The following is a 9797-nucleotide window of genomic DNA, read 5'->3' as shown; positions in this document are numbered from 1 at the left end:
TCTCCTCCAGGGTTGCTTTCTCCATTTCCACGTTTAAGCTCCAGTTTAACCTTAAACTGGAGCTTAAACGTGTTCGACACCTCCAGGGCTACCTTTCTCCACTTCCACGTTTAAGCTCCAGTTTAACCTTAAACTGGAGCTTAAACGTGTTCGACCTCCAGGGCTGCCTTTCCTATCTCCACGTTTAAGCTTCAGTTTAACCTTAAACTGAAGCTTAAACGTGTTCGACTAAGTAACCCTCCAGGGCTGCCTTCTTCCATTTCCACGTTTAAGCTTCAGTTTAACCTTAAACTGAAGCTTAAACGTGCTTCCACAAAAGGCATCACTGGAAGTGTCTGGCGTTTAAGCTGCAGTTTAAGCTTAAACTGCAACTTAAACGCCACTATTAGAAAAGGTTTCTGGGCCAAAAATATTGCAGTTTAAGTTAGCATTTGAGCACAAACATTAACTTAAACTTATTCTGGTATGAAACCCAATTGAATATCATGGTTTATGGATTGGGCCTGAAGGATTGATGAGTCTGGAATTTCAATTTGTTGAGTCATGTGTCATTACTTGATTATCACTAAGTTGGCTCAATGAATGTTACAGAATTTGGATCAGCAGCCTCATCAAGATTATGGATCATAAACCCAAAGCAAAAGGAAAGCAGGGAGAGGCCTCAAAGCCCAAGAAACACAACAGAAGCTCAATATAGAAAGTGTATAAATAGGATAGAATTTAAGTTAGGAAGGACTTTGGACCTTTTCATTTTGCTAGTTTTCATATCTTTGTAATTGAATTCAGAGCTATGACTCACTAAACCCCCTTTCATTGGGTTAGGGAGCTCTATTGTAATTCAATGAATCAATAATAGTTTATCTTCTTCTTCAATCTTTTCTCTTGAATTTTGTTAGAAAGCTTCTCGATCTAATTCCATTGGGTAGTTGTCTTGGGAAAGAAACTACCCATAATTGGAATCCTTCGGAACCTTGGGAAAGGAATGGAGGATTCATGCTAGAGAAGCTTTCTCACAGTGAATTGGATTGGGGTTTGGATGGATATTGTGACATGTAATCCTACCAAATTGTGGTTCATGAAACTGTGTGGTATAATCAGTGATCGAGCATCATCTCTTCTTATGAACATTTAAACCAAGGGATTGGGAATTTGTTTGTTTTTAGAGAGAATTGGTGAGCCAAGGGATTGGGATCCAATCATATAAGATTGCCAAGCAAAATTCAATGAAGGCATTGGTTGAGGAAGAGATAAACATGTTTTGATTCGGAGATCTCAATATCTCCTATAACCCAATGAATTCCCCATTTCTGATTTCCACTTTCTCTTTACATTCTGCAACTCAATTCATGCAATCACCCCCATTCCCTTTTAATTTCAGCAATTTAGCTTCTGCTCTTTAATTCATGCAATTTAAGATTCCGCCATTTAAATTTCTTGTCATTTACGTTTCCCGCCAATTTTACATTCCGCAATTCTCATCTAAATCTTGATTCCGCTCAACTAGAACATACTTCTAATCCGAATTGCTCACTCAACCAATCCTTGTGGGATTTGACCTCACTCTATTGTGAGTTTTTACTTGACGATAACCGGTGCACTTGCCGGAAGGAATTTTGCCGATCGTGCAATTTCCTAAATCGTAGCATAACTAGTTTATGCGCATCAAGTTTATGGCGTCGTTGCCGGGGATTGGTTTTCGATTGACAATTCTCAAATTGGAAGTTAACTAGATTGAGCATTTTTCTTGCTTTGTTAATTCAGTTCAAGTTACTTGTTGAATTTTAATTTCTGCACTCTGTTACATGCTTTCTTTCTTTATGCCTTTAAATTCAAGCAACTAACTCACTGACTCACTAACTGTTTGAATTAATTCCTCAACTGCTCTAACCATACTCTTCCATTAACCAAGAGTATTTCACTTGTTTATTGCCTGTGCTGTGTTCTTGTATGACAGGTAGGAGAGGAGAGACATCAACTCCTCCATATACCGAACCAGAGAGGACCCTTCATAGACTTAGAAGGGAAGCAAGAGGGAAGAGAGTACTGGGAGAAGAAGAATCTGAAGGAGAATCTGAGGACAATTTTGAGGAAGCTTTAGATCTCAACATGGATAGAGAAGTACACAACCATGAGAGAGCTGATGGAAACAATGCCATTCCTGAGAGGAGGGTTCTTAGTTCATACATAAACCCAACCTCTGGGAATTATGGTAGCAGCATTCAGAAACCACCCATTCAGGCCAACAATTTTGAACTCAAACCACAGCTAATATCACTTGTGGAGAATCATTGTTCATTTGGTGGGAGTGCTAATGAAGATCCAAACCAACATCTCACAAAATTCCTGAGAATTTGCGACACTGTGAAGTCCAATGGAGTCCAGGAAGATGCCTATAAACTGCTTTTGTTCCCATTTTCACTTAGGGACAAGGCAGCTAAGTGGCTGGAATCATTCCCAAGGGGGAGCCTAACAACCTGGGATGAGGTGGAAAGCAAGTTTCTGGCACGTTTCTACCCCCCACAAAAGGTCAATAGGCTTCGATCTGAGGTTCAGACTTTTAGACAACAAGATGGTGAAACTCTCTACGAGGCATGGGAGAGGTTCAAGGATTTGACAAGGAAATGCCCACCAGAAATGTTCCATGACTGGGTGCAATTGCATATTTTCTATGATGGACTTTCTTATGAATCAAGGAAGGCTGTAGACCATTCATCAGGAGGTTCATTGAACAGGAAAAAGACTGTGGAAGAAGCCATTGAAGTGATCGAGACAGTGGCTGAGAATGAGTACTACTATGCTTCAGAGAGACACAACACTAAGGGAGTCATGGAGCTGAACCATGTTGATACAATTTTAGCCCAAAACAAGGTGTTTGCCAAGCAACTAGCAGAGCTTACCAGGCAATTAGAAACAAAGTAAGTGGCTGCAATACACACACAAGATCAAGAGGAAGTAAGCATTGAAGAAGGTGATTGGGAAGAGGCCAACTATGTGGGAAACCAACAAAGGCAATCATATGATCCACATTCCAACACTTACAACCCAGGATGGAAAAACCACCCAAACTTTGGGTGGGGGAACCAACAAACCCAACCACAAAACCACAAACCTTACAACCACAACCAACATAACAATTCCACATACCAAAATTCCAACCAAAGATCATACCAAGCCACACAAAACACTTACTCACAACCATCATATCAAGGCCAAAATAATCAACCTACCCAACCTAATCCGAACCAACAATTTCAAGATCAATTAAACCGGATAGAAGGAATGCTGGCACACATGGGTCAGGACATAATTGAGTTGAAAAGCTTCAGGGATGATGTGAGAGCTACCTTAAGAAACCATGGTGAAAAACTCAAGAGGATGGAGTCTCAAGTAGGAGAGCTATCTCAACAGGCCCCCAAATCAACTGCAGTGTTCCCTAGTGACACAGAAAAGAATCCTAAAGGGGAACAAAAGAGAGTGAGATGGGAAGAATGCAAGGCCATCACCATATTGAAGGAAGTCTCAGAAGAAGAAGGAATCAGACCCTCAGAGCAGGAGCCAGAAATCTTGAAGGAAGGTGTGGAAGAAGCTAAGCAGGAAAGTGAAACTGAGCAAGCCAAGGAACTGCAAAAAAGCATGCTGGAAATATACCAACCAAAAGCACCATTTCCTCAGAGGTTAGGAGGAGGTGAAAAAGGGAAAACCTATTCAAGGTTTTTAGAGACATTTAAGTCTCTCCATATCAATATTCCCTTTCTTGAGATTCTCCAGCAGATGCCTACACATATCAAGTATTTAAAGGAATTGCTGAGCAAGAAAAGAGTTTTGAAGGGAGGACAAACTGTAATAATGAACAAAGAATGCAGTGCCCTCATCAAAAAGGATATAATCTCTAAGAAAACAGACCCAGGAAGTTTTCATATCCCCTGCATCATAGGGGAAACAAAAATTGACAGAGGATTCTGTGATCTAGGAGCTAGCATAAATGTGATGCCTCTGACTCTTATGAAGAGGCTACAACTGAATGAGGTGAGATCCACTGATGTAATCATACAACTGGCTGACAAAACTCAGAAGCAAGCTGAGGGGGTAGTTGAGAATGTGCTGGTGAAAGTGGGAAATTATTTCTTCCCCACAGACTTTGTCATTTTGGACATGGAAGAAAATTACCTACACCCCATCATTCTGGGAAGGCCATTTCTAGCCACTGCTAGAGCACTCATAGATGTAGAACAAGGAGAGCTAATTTTGAGAATACATGATGAACAGCTCATTTTCAATGTTTTCAAACCTGCATCTGAGCCTGAACCAGAACATGAAAAACCTAAGGATGAGAGTAGCCATCCGTGTTTGGAGGAAAGCAATCCAGCAGCTGAAATTCTGAAACAGTCCTTGGAAAGCAAACAAGAATTGCAAGAGTTAAAGCCACAAGAATCAATAGAAACAGATCAGAAGGATCCTCCTGACATAAGGGTCAATGAAGAAAGCTTCAAGAGAAAGGGAAGAATTGTAAAGAAATTGCCAAGAGGGTGGAGAAACAAGAAAATTCCCACTGAAGGTTTCTCTCCGGGAGATGAAGTGATATCAAGTCATTATCTGCCAATTCCACCTGGCCTCAAAACCATTCCTTCCCAGCTCCCTCAAGTGTTCACAATCAGGAAAGTTCTTTCTATGGAACATTTAGAAGTCATGAAGGAATCAAATGGGGACGTTTTCATAGTGAGAGGAGAAGACATCAAGCACTACAATCCACCCTAACAAGGGACAACCGTCAAGCTAGTGACGTTAAAGAAGCGCTTCATGGGAGGCAACCCATGTTTTAGTATCCTTACTCTTTATTGCTTTGCTTTACATCTAATAAAGCATGGTTTCTTATGCATGAACTTGAATCCTCAGGACAACTATTGATAAAGTGCACTAAACATTGCATGTAAATTACAATTGGTCTCTAAGTTTGGTGTGCCTGAAGGCACTCCCAAATCTTACTCAAATTGTATTCCATCTTTCATTCAAGGTGCACGACCAAACATTAAGTTTGGTGTTCCTTTTGAACACAGTTTATAAAAAGCAAGAAGTTCCTCTGGATTTAGAAATTCATGACAAGTATACCATTTGCATGTTTTAATACTTTGATTTCAATTACTTTAGGTGGTAAAATTGTTTAGGATCAAAGCGCCAAAGTGACTAGGATTTATTAGAATTATGCACATTCATTAAGGACAACCAACATGGATTTCATGTCATCAGGAGACATTACCAAACACTAAGTTTGGTGTCCAGTAATGAGTGTGCATACATACAAAGGTCACGGCTATAAGCTTAGGAAGTCAATCATTGATTTACAATTCAAAAAGAAGGAAAAACATGTACAAGTACTATTCATTATTCACATGACCGAAAAATGATAGCAAATTTGTTTGTTTGTGCAGGTACAAAAGGAAAGATAAGAATGGAGGAAAAAGACAAAGGGGGTTCAAGTGGTCAAAAAGGGGTAGGAAGCAAGAAGAAGCAGGATCCCAAGAATCAAGAAGAACCAAGCAATAAATGAGAGGTGGTCTCTCTCCTTAATAATCAAATGATAATTGGTGAATTGTCTTTATGAGCTTTCTTTCATTATAAGTCATTTAAGTTTTAATGTGAAGTCTCTAGTATGTTTGTCTGTTTATTGCTTTGAATAAAGTGAATGCCTAGATGTTTGGATATAACTTCACCTTCTTAAACAAATGCTTGCCATGCTTGTTCTGTTTCCTAAAATAAAAGAAAAGTTTGAACAAAAGTAACTTGGCTCAATTAGTGACAAATCAAGTAGAATTAAGTGGTGGTATGCATGCTTGATTGTTTAGTCAGATCACTGGAAATAGAGTGTAGAATTATCATTTTTTGTGTAGAAATTGAAAACTGTCTATGGATCTTGATGAATAAATGTCTTTGGCCACGAAAAAGAAAGAAAAAGAAGAAGAAAAAGCCACTGAAAAAGGGCAACCAAAAAGCAAAAAAAATTGAGAAAATAAGCTAGGCACCAATGGTTTGAACTTCTGAGACAAATGCCTGTGGTGTTTATGTATTAAGGATATGCTTGGATGAATAGGTTCTGAGGAGTGTTTCAACACTTGGTAACTTGGGTTAACTAACCCGGGATTATCAACCAAAAGTCCATTATCAAGAGCAACCTAAATACAAAACATTTAGTCACACAAAGAGGTGCTGGGCACCAATGTCTGAAGAAGAAATGTGAACTAAAATGCCTGCAGTGGATATGTGTAGTACACTGATAAGAAAAAGAAAATGCCAAAGGCGTGTGCAACACGTGACACTAAGCAAACAAGGAGCAAAGGAGCTCAAAGAAAAAGAAAAGAAAAACAAAGAAGAGAAAAGTGCCAAGGACATAAGAATAACAAGAGGCCATAGCAGTGTTTGATGAATGCAATGAAAAAGTGATAATCTTACCTGATAAGAATGAAAAAGTGATGCTGCAACTTTCTGCATAAAACCCTTCTGATGAACTTCAAGTGTGTACTAATATAGCCAATGTCATTACTTTCTGTTTCATGCTTTCTTCTCAAATAACTCAGGACTTGCTTAGGGACAAGCAAGTATTAAGTTTGGTGTTGTGATGCCAAGGCATCTTAGGCTAGTTTCACTAGCATTTTTTTGTTAGTTTTAGTTGTTTTATGCATTTTCTTGAGCCTTAAGTAATCATTTGGGCCAAATAGTCATACTTGTCTTAAATCCTTCAAACATGAAGATTTTGATGCAAATTCCATGAGTTTTTAGTTATATTACTTGAATGCTATGAATGGAAGATTTCTCATGAAATTTTGCAAGACTTTGATGCAATTGTTTGGATGATTTCAGGGAAGAAGAGGCTAAGCAAGGAAGCAACAAAATCAATAAAGGAAGCTTGAATATCACATGTGGAGTTTAAGTTCCAGTTTAAGCCTAAACTGGAGCTTAAACGCCAGAATCATGAAGGCTAAGAAATGCTGGAATTGAAGTTTAACCTCCAGTTTAACCTTAAACTGGAGGTTAAACGCCAGAATGAGAATTCCAATCAGGAAGCATTTCCACGTTTAACCTCCAGTTTAACCTTAAACTGGAGGTTAAACGCCAGAAGTGAGAAAGGCACCAAGGGGCATTTCCACGTTTAACCTCCAGTTTAACCTTAAACTGGAGGTTAAACGCCAGAAGTAAGAAAGGCACCAGGGAGCCATTTCCACGTTTAAGCTCCAGTTTAACCTTAAACTGGAGCTTAAACGTGTTTGACCAAGTTTCTCCTCCAGGGTTGCTTTCTCCATTTCCACGTTTAAGCTCCAGTTTAACCTTAAACTGGAGCTTAAACGTGTTCGACACCTCCAGGGCTACCTTTCTCCACTTCCACGTTTAAGCTCCAGTTTAACCTTAAACTGGAGCTTAAACGTGTTCGACCTCCAGGGCTGCCTTTCCTATCTCCACGTTTAAGCTTCAGTTTAACCTTAAACTGAAGCTTAAACGTGTTCGACTAAGTAACCCTCCAGGGCTGCCTTCTTCCATTTCCACGTTTAAGCTTCAGTTTAACCTTAAACTGAAGCTTAAACGTGCTTCCACAAAAGGCATCACTGGAAGTGTCTGGCGTTTAAGCTGCAGTTTAAGCTTAAACTGCAACTTAAACGCCACTATTAGAAAAGGTTTCTGGGCCAAAAATATTGCAGTTTAAGTTAGCATTTGAGCACAAACATTAACTTAAACTTATTCTGGTATGAAACCCAATTGAATATCATGGTTTATGGATTGGGCCTGAAGGATTGATGAGTCTGGAATTTCAATTTGTTGAGTCATGTGTCATTACTTGATTATCACTAAGTTGGCTCAATGAATGTTACAGAATTTGGATCAGCAGCCTCATCAAGATTATGGATCATAAACCCAAAGCAAAAGGAAAGCAGGGAGAGGCCTCAAAGCCCAAGAAACACAACAGAAGCTCAATATAGAAAGTGTATAAATAGGATAGAATTTAAGTTAGGAAGGACTTTGGACCTTTTCATTTTGCTAGTTTTCATATCTTTGTAATTGAATTCAGAGCTATGACTCACTAAACCCCCTTTCATTGGGTTAGGGAGCTCTATTGTAATTCAATGAATCAATAATAGTTTATCTTCTTCTTCAATCTTTTCTCTTGAATTTTGTTAGAAAGCTTCTCGATCTAATTCCATTGGGTAGTTGTCTTGGGAAAGAAACTACCCATAATTGGAATCCTTCGGAACCTTGGGAAAGGAATGGAGGATTCATGCTAGAGAAGCTTTCTCACAGTGAATTGGATTGGGGTTTGGATGGATATTGTGACATGTAATCCTACCAAATTGTGGTTCATGAAACTGTGTGGTATAATCAGTGATCGAGCATCATCTCTTCTTATGAACATTTAAACCAAGGGATTGGGAATTTGTTTGTTTTTAGAGAGAATTGGTGAGCCAAGGGATTGGGATCCAATCATATAAGATTGCCAAGCAAAATTCAATGAACGAATTGGTTGAGGAAGAGATAAACATGTTTTGATTCGGAGATCTCAATATCTCCTATAACCCAATGAATTCCCCATTTCTGATTTCCACTTTCTCTTTACATTCTGCAACTCAATTCATGCAATCACCCCCATTCCCTTTTAATTTCAGCAATTTAGCTTCTGCTCTTTAATTCATGCAATTTAAGATTCCGCCATTTAAATTTCTTGTCATTTACGTTTCCCGCCAATTTTACATTCCGCAATTCTCATCTAAATCTTGATTCCGCTCAACTAGAACATACTTCTAATCCGAATTGCTCACTCAACCAATCCTTGTGGGATTCGACCTCACTCTATTGTGAGTTTTTACTTGACGATAACCAGTGCACTTGCCGGAAGGAATTTTGCCGATCGTGCAATTTCCTAAATCGTAGCATAACTAGTTTATGCGCATCACGTCCCTGATGCGTTCACGTCGCATGGGAATCATGGCCTCCCACGCGACCGCGTGCCCCACGCGGCCGCGTGCCCTGAGTTTTCGACGTAAAAGGGTGCACATCAACATTTTGTGCGAGCGTGATGCTGGATTGGTACTGGAGGCACAATCCTTGTCACGCGACTGCGTTGCCGACGCGGCCGCGTCATCTATTTTCTGACGCACCCTCACGCGGTCGCGTGACCCACGCGATCGCGCCACCCCCAATTTGGCAATTAAATTAAAATGAACAGAGAGTCGTGCTGGAGCGAGGCTGCACTCGCGCCAGCAGCGTAACATGGGTCACGTGACCGCGTGACCGACGCGATCGCGTCCCCTTACCTGACGCGCACCCATGCGAACGCGTGCTCCACGCGGCCGCGTCGCATGCGCCGCACAGCTCAACCAAAAATTGCCATATATCTTATCTTCCTCTCCCCCAAATCCTAATTTTTCTTTTCCCTCCTTATTTCTTCCTTCCCCCTTCCCCCTTCTATCTCACCACCATTAACAAGGTTTTACTTTCTTCTTCCTTCTTCTCTTTTCCATCATTCTTATTATATTATATATATTTTTATTTTCTTTTTCTTTTCTCTTTCTTTTCATTTTTTTTATTTTATTTTTCATATTCTTCTTTCTCTTTTTACATGGTGCTAGAAACTTTTTTTTTGAGTCATTATCCCTCATTATATGCTTGTGACTTGTTACAATTTATTTGACAATTATTATTATTTTTAAGGGATTGCTTGCATGTTCAATTTCATACTTTTTATATCTTATTTACCATGCATGACATGTGTTTGTGAAAAAGCCTATATAGCCCTATTCACTTTTCTACATTACTTT

General features: G+C 39.6%; 1 non-coding gene across 1 annotated transcript; it reads right to left on the bottom strand.

The window, feature by feature from the left end:
• Positions 1–2532: 2532 nt before the first annotated feature.
• On the bottom strand, positions 2533–2639 carry LOC112746433 (small nucleolar RNA R71). The gene has a single exon (XR_003174318.1). It is a non-coding gene; the product is annotated as a small nucleolar RNA R71 (small nucleolar RNA).
• Between the last annotated feature and the right edge of the window lie 7158 nt (positions 2640–9797).

This window comes from Arachis hypogaea, chromosome 14, assembly GCF_003086295.3.
Source record: "Arachis hypogaea cultivar Tifrunner chromosome 14, arahy.Tifrunner.gnm2.J5K5, whole genome shotgun sequence".
Taxonomy (NCBI): Eukaryota; Viridiplantae; Streptophyta; class Magnoliopsida; order Fabales; family Fabaceae; genus Arachis; species Arachis hypogaea.
This window is presented reverse-complemented; position numbering and strand designations above follow the sequence as displayed.